The sequence below is a fragment of the Cricetulus griseus genome, chromosome 7, assembly GCF_003668045.3.
Source record: "Cricetulus griseus strain 17A/GY chromosome 7, alternate assembly CriGri-PICRH-1.0, whole genome shotgun sequence".
NCBI lineage: Eukaryota > Metazoa > Chordata > Mammalia > Rodentia > Cricetidae > Cricetulus > Cricetulus griseus.
Genome location: NC_048600.1, coordinates 109124555 through 109141228, shown reverse-complemented (window position 1 = coordinate 109141228; position 16674 = coordinate 109124555). Strand labels below are relative to the sequence as shown.

At 45.2% G+C, this 16674-nt stretch overlaps 1 protein-coding gene across 3 annotated transcripts in view; it reads left to right on the top strand.

Annotated features, from left to right (window-relative positions):
- Positions 1 to 16674, top strand: part of Igf2bp1 (insulin like growth factor 2 mRNA binding protein 1) — a 39191-nt gene that overhangs the window by 1545 nt on the left and 20972 nt on the right. The gene's annotated exons all lie outside the window — the stretch shown is intronic.

Below are 16674 nucleotides of genomic sequence, written 5' to 3'. Positions count from 1 at the left end.
ACAACAACAACAACTTGGGATTGGGGTGGGCCAAAAGATGTTACTTTCAGAAACTAAAGAGAAAAAAATCAATTGGGGGAAGCCCTGTGGAGTTAGTTCAAAGTGAGGGACCATTTTTGTAGGGAAGCGTAGATATACAGAGTTCAAACTCATAGCGGGGGTGATTTCTTTAACTTCCCGCCAGGCTTCTTCTTTTTTTTTTTCTGTTTCTCTCATCCACATAATAATTTGAAAATGGATTTAGGGGAATCCCTTTCTCATTGGGGGTGAAATAATGAGCAATCCACCCCTATTAGAATCTGCTTATGCCGTATTAATTTCTGTTATAGGCATGGCTTTTGTTGCCCCCCTCACAGACCCTCATCCCCAGCCCCTCGCATCTTATATTGCCCCTTCAACTGGATTTTCAAAGAATATCCTTTGGCTGTACTATCCCTTTCCAGCCCCCCCACCCCCACTCCTTCAGCCCATTGTTACAAGGGACCATCTGGGGTGAGAGCTTTGTGCTCAGGCTGTGAGCTGGGGCTCTTTGGAGGGTCTAGAACTCCAGGGATGAATGGGTGTGTGTGTGTGTTCTCATCTGAGTTCTTTTTTCCCTGTATTCCATCTTTTCCATCAAAATGGGGTATCTCCATCTTGCTCCCCTAAAATTCAGGGTGCTTTGAATTCTGAAGTCTTCGGTTGAACTCTGACTGTGTAGCATAAGGGCAGTGTTTCTCACATCAGACTTTTTGAACATGTTGACAGTGCAGTTTTCTTTCCTGTCTTTAGCTGGAAGCAGTCCTCAGTACATTTTTGGTCCCCTCAACCCCTCTTTCAACTGGAAACTTCCTGAATTTCTGAACAGTTTTTGGCCTTTCCTAAGGTGGAAATGTGTGTGGGTGCTGTGCTTTTGGTGTGTGTGTGTGTGGGGGGGGTACTTTTAAAGAATCTAAAGTTTAGCTGGAGATAAACTGTTCTGTGGTTTGCCTTCAGATTTTAAAGTAACTGAATGATTGCCTCTATAGATGATCAATATTGTGTCTGTTTCTAGAGTATGTGATTTGTTGTCAGATGCTTGAGAAATTGGAAAGGTGATTAGAATTAGGAGCAAAGAGGCACTAAAATGAAAAGGAAAGAAAAGTCTTACTTTGAAAAAATTTGGGAGAGAATAACATAATTGAGGTCTATTTGAAGATTATGAATATTTAAATTCAAAACTCTTGATGGGGAATCTAATAACTGGAATTCTGAAATATGTGATCTTTCCCCTTCTGCTCTTGAGAATGGTTTAAAATTTAAAGCCGGAAGAAGGGATAAGAAAGAAATAGCAAAATGTGGTGAAATGGAACTCAAAACATTTATATTTTAATTTTCATGGTGCCCTGTATTTGTGGATCTTTCTCTTCAAGCCATCTGCTTGCTTTTATGGCATTTCTATCTAGGCTCTCTGTTCCCTCCAAAATGCATTACTAAGAGCTCTTTTGAGTTGGAATAGAAAGGAGGTCTGGGAGAAGACGATTCTTAAAATTTTCACTTTTCATGTCCATATTAAATTCGATCTTTTGTGTGTTCTCTCCTTTACTGAAATAGTTTTTGAACCAGGAATTGAATCAGTTGTCTTTTTTTCTCCCCTTCCTGGGTAGTGGTGTGAGAAGAGACTATTTCTACCATGCACCAATTTTTGAAGTCTTGGGGTTTAAAAAAAAAGTTTGTTTTCATTAAGTCAGTTTTGTGTTCCTTGAGTTTGTGTTTGAACATAACTCCTTCAGTTGAGTTTGTTACTGGCATTTTCAATCTCTTGAAACACAGAAGAGAATTTAGTCAGGACTAAATTCTAAGTAACTAAATTCTAACCTGTAAAGGTGGATTTTTTTCTGTATGTATTGTGTTTTTAGTGTTTAAAATTGGACTCTTGATAAACTCAGTTGCAAATGAATTATGATTTTAAAGAATTACAGTTGTCCTTTTGAATATATTTGATAAATATGATTTGTACTTTTAAATACTCAGTCCTAGCATCATACTTAAGCTGAGAACAGCAAATTTGAATTTTAAATATGAGAGACATTAAATTTCACTTACCTTCCACATCTCTTAGCCAGTGCTGGGAATTCGGTTGGTAATTTTGGTCTTTGAGAATTTACATCCATTCACTGGATATATATTGGTACAAAGGAGAAGGACCCAAAACATTAAAAACAGTGGTGCAGCATTTGTGTTTAGATGTGTTTTCTTCTAAGAGAAATCGATGCATGGAAGGAGGGAAATGATTTTTGCTTTTCCCAGAGAATGAAACTTTCATGCACCTACCCTTGAGACCTTTTCTTGGAGAGTATATCTTAAACCTTGCATATTTACAGGCAACTGGTGTCAAAAATAAAATGTTGCTGTTAACAGCATATGAAATATGTGATTCCAAGTTTGATTTCTTTAGGCAGGTTGATTGATAGTAGCTCTTTCCTTTAAATTGATTTAAAATGAAGTGGGTTAATACTTTCTACTAAATTTCTAATGATTAAAATGAAAACTAGGTCTCTTTTCCCGGAGTGAAGAATTCTAAAAGAGAGTGTTCCAGTTTGATTCTACTTTATAAGTTTAATCTTCTGGACTCAGCACCTTAAAATCTGTGAAGGGTTGTTTTGTACAGAATAGGAAATATTTTCAACTTATTTAAAATGAACTGTAGAAACCTTGAATAATCGGGTCACTAAATCTTTTCAAAACATGTTAGAGCCACCTTCAGAAATAAGTCTGCATTTAATCAGAAAGCAAATAGCACAGTTTGGAGTTAGGGGCTGAAACATAAGGAAGAAAGTTGAAAGACAGCAGCCTGGGCTTTTAAAGCACTCCTGTGTAATTCCAGTGTGGTGGCACACACCTTTAGTTGGGAGGCAGAGGCAGGCGGATCTCTGAGTTCAAAACTAGCTTCAAGGATAGCCATGGCTATACAGAGAAACCCTGTCTTGGGAAAACAAGACAAAACAGCAAAAAAAAAAAAAAAAATTGTAACAGAAACAATTTATAACTTTCATAGTAAAAAGGATGTTAGCCTGCTTGTTTTTAAGTGAAAAAATGGTTCTGTTTGTTTTCTTTAGGATTTGTAGGAAACAAATTCATTCCCTCCATTTTAGTTTCCACTTAGAAATGTATTTTACAAATGTAGATACCATCGTTTCTTAATCTGGGTGTTCCTTGAAAGCATTGTGAATTTCTTAACCATGACACAAATTAGATAGAATTTTACTCTGCTGGTTTCTCAGAAGGAGAATGTTTTATAAAAGAAGGGAAGATTGGGAGTCCCATTACTGAATTCAGAGTGACTTTATTCCAGTTGTCTAGGTTTTGATGCCATGGGTTTTGATGGTCTTACAATATCTTTCAGAATTACCCATTTGAATCTTAATTCACATGTGTGGCTACTTTTATGACTTTGAGGTTTTTGGTGTTTTGTTTGTTTGTTTTGTGCTTTAATGAGTAACAGTTAGTGAAAAACACTTAAATATTTTATTAAAACCCTACATTTGGGCCAGGCCATGGTGGTGCACGCCTTTGATCCCAACACTCAGGAGGCACAGGCAGGCCTATCTCTGTGAGCTAGTTCCAGGACAGCCTCCAAGCCATAGAGAAACCCTGTCTCGAAAAACCAAAACCAAACCAAAACAAAACAAAAATTCATTTGGGACTAGAGATAATGGCTCAGCAGCCCAGAGTACTGACTTCTCTTCCAGAGGACCATGGTTCCATTCCCAGCATATATGTGGCAGCTAGTAACTGTAGGTAACTCCAAGATCTGACAGCCTCACACAGAGATAAATGCAAGCAAAACACCAATGCACATAAAAAAAAGATATTTAAAAGAGGGCTGACTGGAGAGATGAAACCCCATGTTGGCTCACAATCATCTATAATGAGATCTGGTGCCTTCTTCTGGAGTGCAAGCATACATACAGGTAGAACACTGTATACATAATAAATAAATCTTGTGTTTGTTTGTTTGTTTTTCGAGACAGGGTTTCTCTGTGGCTTAGGAGGCTGTCCTGGAACTAGCTCTTGTAGACCAGGCTAGTCTCGAACTCACAGAGATCCACCTGCCCCCCTCCCCCCCCCCCCCCCCCCCCGCTGGGATTAAAAGCGTGTGCCACCACCGCTCAGCACATAATAAATAAATCTTAAAAACAACCAGGCTGGCCTTGAACTCACAGATATCCGCCTGCCTCTGCCTCCCGAGTGCTGGGGTTAAAGGCGTGTGCCACCAATGTCTGGTGGTGGTCCACACTTTTAATCCCAGTACTCCCAGCAGAGGAAGGTGGCTTTCTGTGGGTTAAGGTCAGCTTGGTCTAGAGTTAAGACATCCAGGGCTGTTAAACAGAAACACCATCTTAAAAAACCAAACAAAAAAAACCAAAACAACAAAAACCTAAATCTTACATTTGAACTAGGGGTGGTAGTGGTACACATCCTTAATCCCAACACTTAGGAGGCAGAGGCAGGCGGATCTCTGTGAGTTTGAGGCCAGCCTGGTCTACAGAGTTAGTTTTAGGACAGCCATGTATAGACTATCAAAACAAACAAAAGTTTTCACATTTGGTTTGGTTACAGTGAAAAAGAGACTAGCAGTTGTTTGTGTTTCGAGACTGGGTCTCTTTGTGTATTCCAGGTTGGCACAGAACTCACTGTGTAGCTCAGGCTGGCCTTAGCCTGATGGTAATCCTCCTGCATCACGGATTTTTTGTGGTGTTGAGTACAGGTGTGATTACAGCCGCTAGACCTGGCTGGCTATTTGAAAAAACAAAAAACAAAAACTTTTTGGTGTATACCTCAGTTTTTGTGTAGAAAGTGGCAGGGAGAGTGTCATAAGAAAAAAATGAACCTAGACTGAGGAAGTGACATTTTCCCATCTGTTCAAATTTAAATTGTCTTGTCTATCCCTATCTCTTAAAAGATTTTAAAATGGGGCTGTTTTTTTAGAAAGCGCAACTGTGATTTGACAAGAGTGTTAAGGAGAAAATGGAGAGACTGAGATTGGGCCTTGGATTTCCCACCTCACTTTTAAAGACTCCTCTGTCACTAGTGTTAGGAAGACAGATGCAGCCAGCAGGAAGGAGGCCACACCACTTTTGCCCTCTTGAGTTTTTGGACTTCCCCTTTTCAAAAAGAGAGGGTGCGGTGGGAAAGGAGAGAGATGCTCGGCAGAGGTTCTTCCTGGATACCCCTATCTGACCTTCTACCATGACCGTCGCAGCTCCTGAACCCAATGTGCTGAGCTGCATACCCTGGATCAGGATTTATTATCTGGTACCTAGATCCCAACTCTCACAGCCTCTGCTGTTTCCTAGGTGGAGGGCTCTGTGGGGCCCAGCCAGCTCCCCCTGGCAGACCTTCCCATCCTAAAGGGGGCTGTGTGAAGTGACGGGGCAGGGCCCCGCAAAGCAAACACAGTGGCCCTGCAATTACCCCCACCCAGATACCACGGCCGGCTGGCCTCTCAGGGAATAGAATTCCATGTGGGATAGAAGTAATGTCATCTTTACAAACTGGTCTGTTTGTGTGTCCTGAAGGCCAACTGAAACAGTTAATAGGGAGTAATAATAATGAGAGGGCCTGTGTGTGTGTGTGTGTGGTGTGTGTGTGTGTGTGTGTGTGTGTGTGTGTGTGTGTGTGTGTGTGTGTAAAGATAGGGATGGGGAAATGGCTCAGCTCAGTTAGAGGCTAGGCTCACAACCAAAAATAAACGTTTAAGCTGGTCACACAACTGACCCCTAGGGAGGCTTTGGCTGGGGTCTCACTCCCTGTCAGCAGGAAACTCGTGCTCCCATCCATTCCCACTGCTCTTCTTAAACATCTCTGCAAAACAGAAGCAAAGGTCTCCTAAACAAAACCAAAAAGCCCAACATGCACTTAAGGTAGGTGCCCATTTGGTTATTGACCATTGATTTGGCTAGAAATGGTCCTAAGATAAAACAGAACAGATCTCCAGCAGGATGGTGTTCAGTCCAAATTCTGCCTATGTCCATTTGGATGGCCCTTGAGGCTTTTGACGATGTCTGCTTCAAAGATGCAAAATGGTTCTTTTAGTTCTAATATTTATTGCACAGTCAGCCTCATAAGACCTTTTTTCTTTTTTTTAAACCTTTGTAGCACAGTAAGTTTGGAACTAATATGACAGGAACAAGCTTTCTTTCAAAACACAAGCCACTGAAATCAAATGTGTGCTGATAATGGATAAATCATGAGATTTTCCAAAGTAGGTCTGGATCTCATAATTTTAATGTAGTTAGAGAAAAATCTGATTGCAGCACACTGACCAAACATCAGAAATGCAGTCCTGGTGCAGAGACTGATCACCAGGGCAGAGCTGGCCATTAGGCAACTGTTTTAGACGAAGTAGCAACTGAACAGCTGGATGGCTAAAAAGAACTGATTGGATTATCTAGATATTTCCAAGCCCCTGGGGCAGTTTTATAAACTGATATTTTGGAAGGCACAGAAGAAACAGTGATATGGGCTGGTTGGGAGTTTATGTTGAGTTTGGGTAAGCCCACTTGGAAATTCTCTTGAGGCAAGCGCCAAAGTGTTTTCTCTGTAATGTTTGTTCTGTTCTGTGCATTCTAGTTTATATATCTTTAACAAAAGAGGTAATTTTCCAAATATTTTCACTTGGAATTAGTTTCAGGTTAGTCTGAAATGGAAATGTTTAGTATGAGCAAAATCTGAGTGGATAGTTTGGACTGAGTTGGGGTCCCCCCCAGGGTTTCTCTGTGTATAGCCTTGGCTCTTCTGGCACTCTGTAGACCAGAATGGCCTCAGACTCAGAGATCCGCCTGCCTCTGCCTCCTGACTGCTGGGATTAAAGGTGTGGGCTACCACTGCTTGGCTTATTTGCTTCTTTTATAGCTAGGGTGGGTTAAATATTTTATTTATTTATTTATTTATTTATTTATTTATTGGGTTTTTTTTTTCAAGACAGGGTTTCTCTGTAGCTTTGGAACCTATCCTGGTACTCTGGAGACCAGGCTGGCCTTGAACTCACAGAGATCTGCCCGCCTCTGCCTCCCGAGTGCTGGGATTAAAGGCGTGCACCACCAACACCTGGCTTATTTTGGTTTTTTCAAGACAGGGTTTCTCTGTATTGCTTTGGAGGTTGTTTTGGAACTCACTCTGTAGACCAGGTTGGCCCCGCAAATATTTATTTATCTATTTATTTTATGTGTGTAATTGATTTGCCTGCATGTATGTGTGAGCACCATGTAAATGCTTGGTGCTCACAGAGGTCAGAAGAGGGAGTCAGATTCCCTGGAACTGGAGATATAGATGATTGGCAGACACCATATGGGTGCTGGGAATTGAACTCAGGTCCTGTGGAAGATCAGACAGTGCTTTTATCCACAAAATCATCTCTCTAGGACCCAGACAACCTTGTTAAGAAGTTGCATTCCTGTGTCTGAATGAGCAACTTGGGCACCAACATATCCTCTTGGCCTCCTCTTGAGTACACACATGCACAAATCCGGTATGAAAAGCCCCAAAAGAAATCTTTTAAAAAGTTGGTCATGATGGTATACACCTTTAATACCAGCATTCTGGACGCAGAGGCAGGAGGGTCTCTGTCTCCTTGAGTAGTTCAAGGCCAACCTGATCTACATAGTTCCAGGAAAGCCAGGGTTCTGTAAAGATACCTTGTTTCAAAACAAAAACAAGATAGCTGATCTTATTTATTTATTTGGTTTATTTGTAGCTTTGGAGCCTTTCCTGGGACTCCCTCTGTAGACCAGGCTAACCTCAAACTCATAGTGTTGGGATTAAAGGTGTGAGCCATCAGGGCAGTATCACATTTTTTTTGTTTTGGGGACAACATCTCTCTGTGGAGCCCTGGCTGCCTGGAAGTCCCTCCCTTATGTGGGCCAAGGTGACCTAGAACTCTCACAGATCCTCTGCCTCCTGAGTGCTGGGATCAAAGGTGTGGCATTATTCAAAACTCTTAATCAGAGGGGAGGAAGAATTCCATGGTGACCCAGCCCAGGTCTCCTATGTACCTTCGCTAAATGGTCTGAAGGAAAGATCTTCCTCACGGGAGAGCCAGTGTTTAAAGCAGAGGCTCTCAGGTTCTTTGACTGTAAATTGTGCAAAGAATAGTATGTAGCAGCCAATACTTACTCTACAGCATTACCACTTTGCTCTAGGCATGGGCTTGGCTGTCACTTGACCTGGCAGGTCTTTGTCTTCTTTCCAGGCTTCACAGTTCTGTTCCATAGAGCTGTGGTTGCTCCAGAATTGGAATGAAGCATGTGTATTCGTGTTTGAAAACATGTCTATGAATAGTTTTGTCTTAGGACTGTGTATGGCAACCTGGAGTGTTTATCTAAGACATAAGATTAGGTTTTCAGTGTGCTTCCATATGCTTGGTGAATTTGGCACATTGTTTTTCATTATTTTATTGTTTTGGTTTGCTGTTGAGACAGGGTCTTTCTGTGTGACCCAGTCTGGACTGGAGCTTACTATATTCCTTGGTATGTGTTGTGCTGGTGGCATACTGTGGGTTTGGTGTAGGGTCCCTTAAAGGCTTAGCTATAGGCAACCTTCTAGAGCTCCCACATTACCAACTCTCATAGGTTGGAGGGATGCAGCTGGGCAAGTGCTAGATTTCTTGGTTTAAATGAGAAACAGGTCATTTATTACATTTCTTTTGATGCCTAGGTACCTCTCAGTAATTTCACTGTCAAAAGTGTGTATAGGGGAGGGAGCCACTTGTAGCCACAGATGGTAAGAATAGGGCAGCGAATTTTGGCAGGGAGGAGTGGCTCTTACCCTGTTGGCAGATAATAGGGATGTTGGTTTTTATATTCTTTTATTAAGCTCATAAAACGAGCATTTAGAAATTGGGGATCCCTGAATGACCTGGAAGTGACTGAATCTAGTTCCTCCTTCCTTTGCCTTTCCTCTCCCTGGTTTCCTGGTCTGGAGAATCCTGCAAAATCCACCCTGAACTCATTTTCATGTTCACTTTCTGCCTTCAGTCCTCCTTGTTCCCAATGGACATACCATAATCATGCCTTGGGTTCACATGTCCACAGCCCCAGGTGTGAAACTCTCTTACTGGCTATGGGCAAGGCTTTCATTTCAATCTGTGGTTTCTGGCCCTTTAACAGGGTTGTGGTTTAGTCAGTTACTATGAAGAGTTTTACAATTTGTTGATGATACATACAGAGTGGTGTGTGTCACATTTGGGATGGCTTTGGGCTCATCAACTTCCCATTGCACCCTCCAAGGAGAAGGAGAAAGTGAGGTGGAGATAGGAACTGAGACAGGACTGTTGGAGGAAGGAAACCTAGAGCTGTCAGTTCAGTTAGAAGCATTTATTCCGCCTCTCTCAAGGACTCAGTCCCTGGGGTGGAGGAGCCCAACTGTAACAGAGCCCAGCGTTAAAGGGAAACGATGTTATTAGAGCTTGGTTTTCTGGAGCCCATGTTTCCTGAGCAAGGACTGACAGTACTAGGCTGTCAATTTGAATGTGGTGGTGATAGGAGCAGGGTTTTGTTTGTTTAGTGGGGACTCCTACCCCTGTATTTCAGTGGTTTTTCTTGGGGGGGGGAGGTGTGGAACCCCAGCCTTGATGAATGCCTGGCACATACTCTACCAATGAGAACACCCCTAGCCTGGGGTTAACTCTTTTTAAAATATTATTTCTTTTTATGTGTATGGGTAGTTTTTCTTTGAAAATATTTATTTTTTAATCATGTGTCTGGGGATATGCAGGTGTTTAAGGAGGCCAGAGGCGGCAGATTCCTTGAAGCTGGAGTTACAGGTGATTGTGAGACTCTTGACTTGGGTGCTGGGAATGGAACTCAGGTCCTGGAGGAGTAGTACATGCTCTTAACCACTTAGCCTTCTCTCCACCCTCGAGCATGGGTGTCTTGCCTGCCTGTGTGTTATGGGGACATTCATTACCCTCGGAGGCCAGAAGAAGGTCCCCTACTGAAGGTGCTGGGAATCCAACCCTAGATGAGCAGCCAGTGCTCTCAACCACCCAACCACACCACCTCCCAATACTCTCGAGTGTTTTCCTCTTCGTAAAGTTATTCCATGTAAAAACAGCCAGCATACACCTGTGATTCCAGTGCTGGGGGGCAGAGGCAGGGGAATCACTGTAAGTTTGAGGCCATCCCTTCTACACACTCAGTTATGGGCCAGTCATGACTGCACAGTGAGAATGCCTCAAAAAGGAAGGATGGAGAGATTTTTACTCAAAGTGAGCTCCGTGTGGAGGTGGGGTTGATCTTCAGGAACCCCAGGCCTGTCTGAGCTGATCAGGCTCCACCTCTGACCCTTGTTTTTTGCCGGCCACCTTGAATGAGTAGCTTCCTTGCCTTCCTAGCTAAGAGAGGAATGCTACCTATCTAGTTCCAAAGCTCCTTTGCTTTCTTTTTTTTCAAGAGGAAAAAAAATTCCACACTGTCAGCAGCAATTGCCTGGGGGTGTGAGGTTCTGTTTGCCAATCAGCCACTGGCTATTAAAAATTAAAATATATAACATAAGTGTGAGAAAATATTTGGCGACCCCGTACTGACTTCTGTGATAGTTTGCATATTGTTGCAGGAATTGGTGCTTCTAGTCATGTATACACTCACTTACTCTTATCCGTTGAATCTGATATTTATGAATCTGCTATTTATTGCGTGTCACTTCCTTTGCTAGATACCTGAAGCAAAACAAGGAACAAGTGAACAGCCACTCTTAGGTTTTTTTCTGAAAACTTAGGTGTCTCCTGTTCCCTGTCCTCCTTTTTCTTTGTGATGAAGTGGTCTTCCATGGTTGCCGACCACTTTCCTGAATTGTTTTTATTTATTGGATTTTTATAGCAGCGCAGGAGCTCTGCAGCCAGGGTGGGAAAGGCGAGCAAAGGACTGTTGAGAAACAGAGAGGGAGAGAGAGGGAGGGAGGGAAGGGGCCTCCTCAAAGAGCGAGGTACAGGACAAAGTTCCTTCTGCTTTTAACAAGGGGAGGAATGCCACCTATCTGGCCTCTGGCGTTTTCCCTTTAGATCCAGGAAAGCCGTGGGACTGGCTGGGGATTATGCACTCAGATAGTGGGGTACATTAACTCATAACTCAAGATCTTGAACACAAGAGGCCGGTGGCAGCTAAACTGGATTTTGGAGTACAGGCAAGAAAAAATAAAGAAGTAGATTAAGGAGGGTTGGTGGACTGGCAGGGAGTTGGCACTGGGTGGGGGAGAGGTAAGTTAGGTAGACCTGTTACTGCTCTCAGTGAGCCTCTTGGAGCATTATGTGGGAGGATCAAGGGTCAAAAATTGTCCTCCTACAATTGGAGGGGGCTTACGTTGAATATCTAACTTAGTTCCACGCTGTTCTCTTAGAACTACAAAGGAGTCCCATGTGGGGGTTCACACCTGTAATTCTAGCACTTGGAAGCCTGGATGGAAGACTGATTGCCCTGAATTATAAGTCAGCCTGGGTTACTGTTGACAACCTATTCCCACAAACAAAAGAACTACAAAGGTGTTCTTGCCACCACATGCGACTGAAAAAAAACCAAAGCTCCAGCAGTGCCTGTTTTTAAAGTCAGCCATTTGTGTCTAAAGCTGAGCTGTCCGTCGCACACTGGCTGCATCTTTTCTCAAGCTTTACTGGGGTAGCATGAGTTTTGCAAAGAAAAACACACCCGACAAGCATTTGTCCCTGCTTTGAGCCTGATTCCTTCCCAGGCTGAAGGAAACAAAGATGGTGGGTCCCAGCCATCTTCCCGTGTGTGGGCAAGTAAGTTAGAAAAGGAATCTGCAGTGGGATCTAGGGTCATTGTTTATTTCTGGGCCTCCAGTCTCCTCACCTGGATTCTCCTCTAGAAACTTGATAAATCTAGGTGAAGATGTGCAGATGTTCAACCACATTGGTGGACTGCTTCCGCGGTTAGTGTGTGTGTAGGCGTGGGGGGTGGTGTGGGGATGAGGAGAGTGGGAGCAGAGAATAAGATGCCTTTTCCTACTTCCCCTCCCTGCAGATAGGGACGAATATCCACTGAATCATAATTCTTACCTGGTACGTGTTGGCTTCTAGGGAGCAAGAACCCAATTAGCCTGTTTTTCTGGGTAGCAGGAACAAGCCTTATGCTGTCACTGGCCATTCATTGCCTCTTTGGGCTAGTCAATCTCTGAGCCTCTTACCCCTGGAAATGAAAATAACAGTGTTCTCAGTCTCAGGCTGCTGGTTGAGAAGCCCACGTCAGCCTCATGTTCCAGGTTCATAGATTTTGTGTGTAGAGACAAACTCAGAAGTACTATGCAAAGCTGCATATTTGAAAGATAATTGATAACACCCCAAAGGGATTGGTAAGTTCGTGTCAACCCCTAAGAGCCTATTTTATTATGCGAACAACGATGACTTTTCAATTATAACTTTGCCGTCGAGCCTAGGACTCCCCATGGCCCGGAGAGCCCCAAAGTTCTGTGCCCCATTTCTGCCTTGTCTGTGGAAGGCCTCCCCGGCTTGGTTCTGCCGCCTTGCGCTGCCCGGACCATGTCCCTTAGGATTTGTCGCCTCCAGGGCCATTTTCTCCTCTCCAGCCTCAGCGGTCCCACCCCAGCCTCTTCCCGGCTCCCTGCCCCCTACCCAGTTTCCCTTAAATGTTTGCAGGCCCGTTCTCAGGCGGGAAGGCCCCTCCCCCACAGGACCACCTCAGTCACGGCCCTGACCACGGGGAGGTCGGGTCTGGATTTACTAAAGAACCCCGGAGGGGGAGCCTGCCCCACGCCGGCTGCCTGGCTCGCCGATGGGGTCGGGTTTCGGCCGGTGGCTCTGCAGAGAGGGAGAGAGAGAGACAAAGGGCAAAGTCCCGGTCCCCACCCCCACCCACAGCCCCCGGCGCGGCCCCTCCCCCCGGGCCCTGCGCGGGCGACCGAGGGCCGCCGGGGGCCCGCAGCTCAGGACGGGCTGCGCGTCCTCGGGTGCCCAGGGCGCTTTGCTGCGAACATTCTAGACTGTGGTAGAGGGATTGGGGCGCATCCTTGTCTCCTCCTCCCTCTGCAGAGTGTAGCAGCCCACCCAGGGGTTGGGGTGGGAGAGCGCGCTCAGCTTCCCCTGGGTGAGGTGAGGGGCTGGGGGAAGGGGCGCCCCATGGGGCGCAGGCCGGGCCTCTCAGCTGCTCGGGCCTTCTCAATTGCGCGGCCTGCAGGACTCCCCTCCTCCCCCCAGCTGCTGCCACCCTCCCCCACCTCAGCTGCCGCCGCCCTTCCCAGGCACTGCCCTGACTGCTCGGCTTTCCAACCCTCCTTGGTAAAAGGCTGTGGCCAAGGCCTAGGTCCTCAGGGCTTTTGAAGACCCGCTTTTCTTCCTGGTCAGGGTGGCCCAGAGCCATTTTGGAAAGCGCTGGTGGTCCTGACTCTTAATAATCCCTCAATTTGGGGGAAAGGGCCCTTCGGAGGGGCCTTCCACGCACTCCCTCACCCCAATCCAAGCAGAACTCAGGATGGGCAGGAATGGCCGAGGACACTCCCTCTGAGAACTTTGACAGCACCTAGCATGCACTTCTCAAACTTGCCCACCACCACCAACAGGTTATTTGTTGACAATTGGAGAGGATACACCAGAGTCCTTTTCTACTGGTAAGATAAATTACTTTTTTTTAACCCTAAGGATTTTCAGCATTATGCTAATCCTTTTTCACTGGACAAGGTTGTGAGTTGCCTGATTTCTTTTTAGGTTGGCCTGGCTTCTTTGCTTGCTTCTGAGAACTTCACCTCAAAATCTTTGTGTTGAGATAGGTTCTCCATTTGCCTCACACCCTGGGGAGAGACTCCTCTTTCCAAGGTTTCCCCATATTGCCCGCTGCTGCTTCTCCTCCTAGCCGGCCCTCTCGGGCTTCCCAGTACTAGACCTTTTGGCTGAAGAAATGATACAGATATGCTAAGACAACATATCCTATTGAGGGGTGGGGGTCTCTCAGAACTTACTAACCTTCCCCGCCATCCTGAAGAGGGTGACGACAGTGCTATTGAGGGACTGTCTCTGTAACCACACAGGAGATTCATGTGGGTAAACTCCTTTCCGTGTGTGCTTTATTTTATAAACTTTGAAGATCTCATCCTTAACGTCTCACCTACCCCCAGGTTCTTGCCTCCTTTCCCCCCACTGTTCAGCTCCACTTGGCCAGACCCCTGCAGTTAAAAAGTGAAAAAGTGAGATTCTACTCAAAGCCCAGGGTGTGGGGGTGGGGGAAGCAGCAATTGGCTCAGGCTGACCTGGAATTGGCCTGGAAAGAGATCAGCTATCCCAGAACTTCTGTTTTTGGCTTTCTCTGGGGCTGCCCAGATGAGTAAGGAGTGGGGATTTAAATTAAAAAAAAATCCATAACAATAACAAAAAACCCACCGTATGCTTCTTGTCAACCCATTTATTCCCGAATGAAAGAGTTACTTCGATGCTGAGGTGTGTCGTCCTGTGTTGTGACCCCCCCCCCTTTGCACCTTGACTTTTTTTTGCCTGCTCTAGGTCTAGCTGGTATTTCGGCAGGGAGAACTGTGGATGACTAGCCTTTCCCACTCTGTAACAGATCTCTGACAGCCATCCAGCCGTATTATAGTGTAGTTAGCTGTTCTGCAAATTAAATCTGGTGCCCAAATTAGAGCCGCATGCAGTAAAAGCCAGTTGGCAAGCATTTAGCCATACAGAATATGGGCATTTTTCCTGCGCTTACCGCCAGACTCTAATGACTTCTGCTGTGCTAACAGCAGAGCAGCACCGTTTTGGTGAAATCAGCCTGTAGAACTGGGTTCTAGTCCTACCCCCAAGTTGGCTAGTTCTGTCCCTGTCTGAACCTTGAAATGAGGGGGACCGCTCTGAAACCTGAATCTGATTGTCCTTTGCCAGAATTTCTTGGTAATAAGAGGGTGTGCAAGTAGCATGACCTATAAGAAGTTGAGTGATCCCCTCAACCCCCAATTTGGCTCGGGTAACACCTTTCCAGAGGAGAGGAAATCAGGCTTAGGTCTAGATAAGGAGCCTCTTGTGGAGTGCTTTTCCTCTCATGACCCTGTGAGATTAGTTTAGGAACCAGGGTGGGGACACATGGGACAGTGTGCGAGTGGCATACCTTTAAAGCTGAAAGGCTTTTGCTGCCAAGCTTGAAGACCTGAATTTGAACCCCAGGACCCACATCCTAAGGAGAGAACCAAACCTATTTGCACATGTTGCCCGACCTCCGTATACATGTGTGGCATGTGAACCTCCTGCATCTCATACTCACACACAACAAATGAAAATTTAAAAAATTTTTAAAAGGCAGCGTGCACATGGCTACATTCTATTGTGCCTTCTTGCTGTGCGTGGGTCTGTCTCTGTCTCTGTCTCTCTCTCTCTCTCTCTCTCTGTGTGTGTGTGGTTGTGTGTGTGTGTGTGGTTGTGTGTGTGTGTGTGTGTGTCTCGTGGATACATACACACTCTCTGTCTCTCTCTTTCTCCCGGTGTTGGTGATGGCATCTGCCTTGTCTGTAGACCTCTCTGGTTTTTTTCAGCCTGAGTCCTAACCTGTAGCTAGCTACTCAGTAGAGTGCCCGCCGGCTGCCTGGCTCTGTCTGGCTGCCCTGCCTCTGGATCATCCTGGCATGAAGCCCTGGGCATGGAGCCAGTTCCTCCTCCCTTCCCGGCACCGCCCCTTTTCTCAGCTACTGCCCTGCCTGGAGCGTGCCAAGCCGGCCCCCTTCAGAAGTTTTCTGGACTCCCCCCCTCCTCCAACCCCTGTTTTGATAGCCACCTCTCTGTTTTGTATGTGGTTAAGAAGTGTGGGAAGGAATTACTGATAGCTTTGTAGTGATCTGGAAGACCAAGGCCATCTTGGAAGAGCCAGTGATGAGCACTGTTTCTCATCTGGAAAGGGTCCAGCTTTGGCTCCTGGGTCAGTCATTTAGGGTCCTTTTGATGGAATAAAAAAAAATCAAACAAATAAAAACCCAGCAGAATTATCTGCACTCCCTAGCCAGCCTTATCTGTGCACACTCGGAAGTTTTGAATTAGTCTCCACATTAAAGAAAGGTTAGGTGAGTGGGTCGGATGGTGGCACTTGCCTATAATTCTGTAATCCCAGGACTGTGGAGGCTGAAATAAGAATTTGGAAGTTCAGGCTGGCCAAGGCTCCATCATGAGACCCCATCTGGAGTACTGTGTAATTAATATTAAGAATCACATTTGTGGGGGCTGGAGAGATGGCTCAGAGGTTAAGATCACTGACTGCTCTTCCAGAGGTCCTGAGTTCAATTCCCAGCAGCCACATGGTGGCTCAGAACCATCCATTATGAGATCTGGGGCCCTCTTCTGGTGTGCAGATATACATGGAAGCACAATATTGTATACATAATAAATAAATAAAATCTTTGAAAAAAAATGCATACCCATGTCAAGTGGTGCACGACTGACTGACCCTCCAGGGGATTCAACACACAATTAAAAATAAGGATATTTTAGCCGGGCGGTGGTGATAATCCCAGCAGAGGCAGGCAGGCAGATCTCTATGCGTTTGAGACCAGCCAGAGCTAGTTCCAGGACAGCCTCCAAAGCCACAGAGAAACCCTGTCTTGGGGAGAAAAAAGATTTAAAAAAATTAATAGCAAAATTTTACTCCTTTGAAGTAAAGGAGTCAGTTCTTCAGTTGCATTTGGTCATGTTACTAGAGGCCTCAGTTAGTGGCT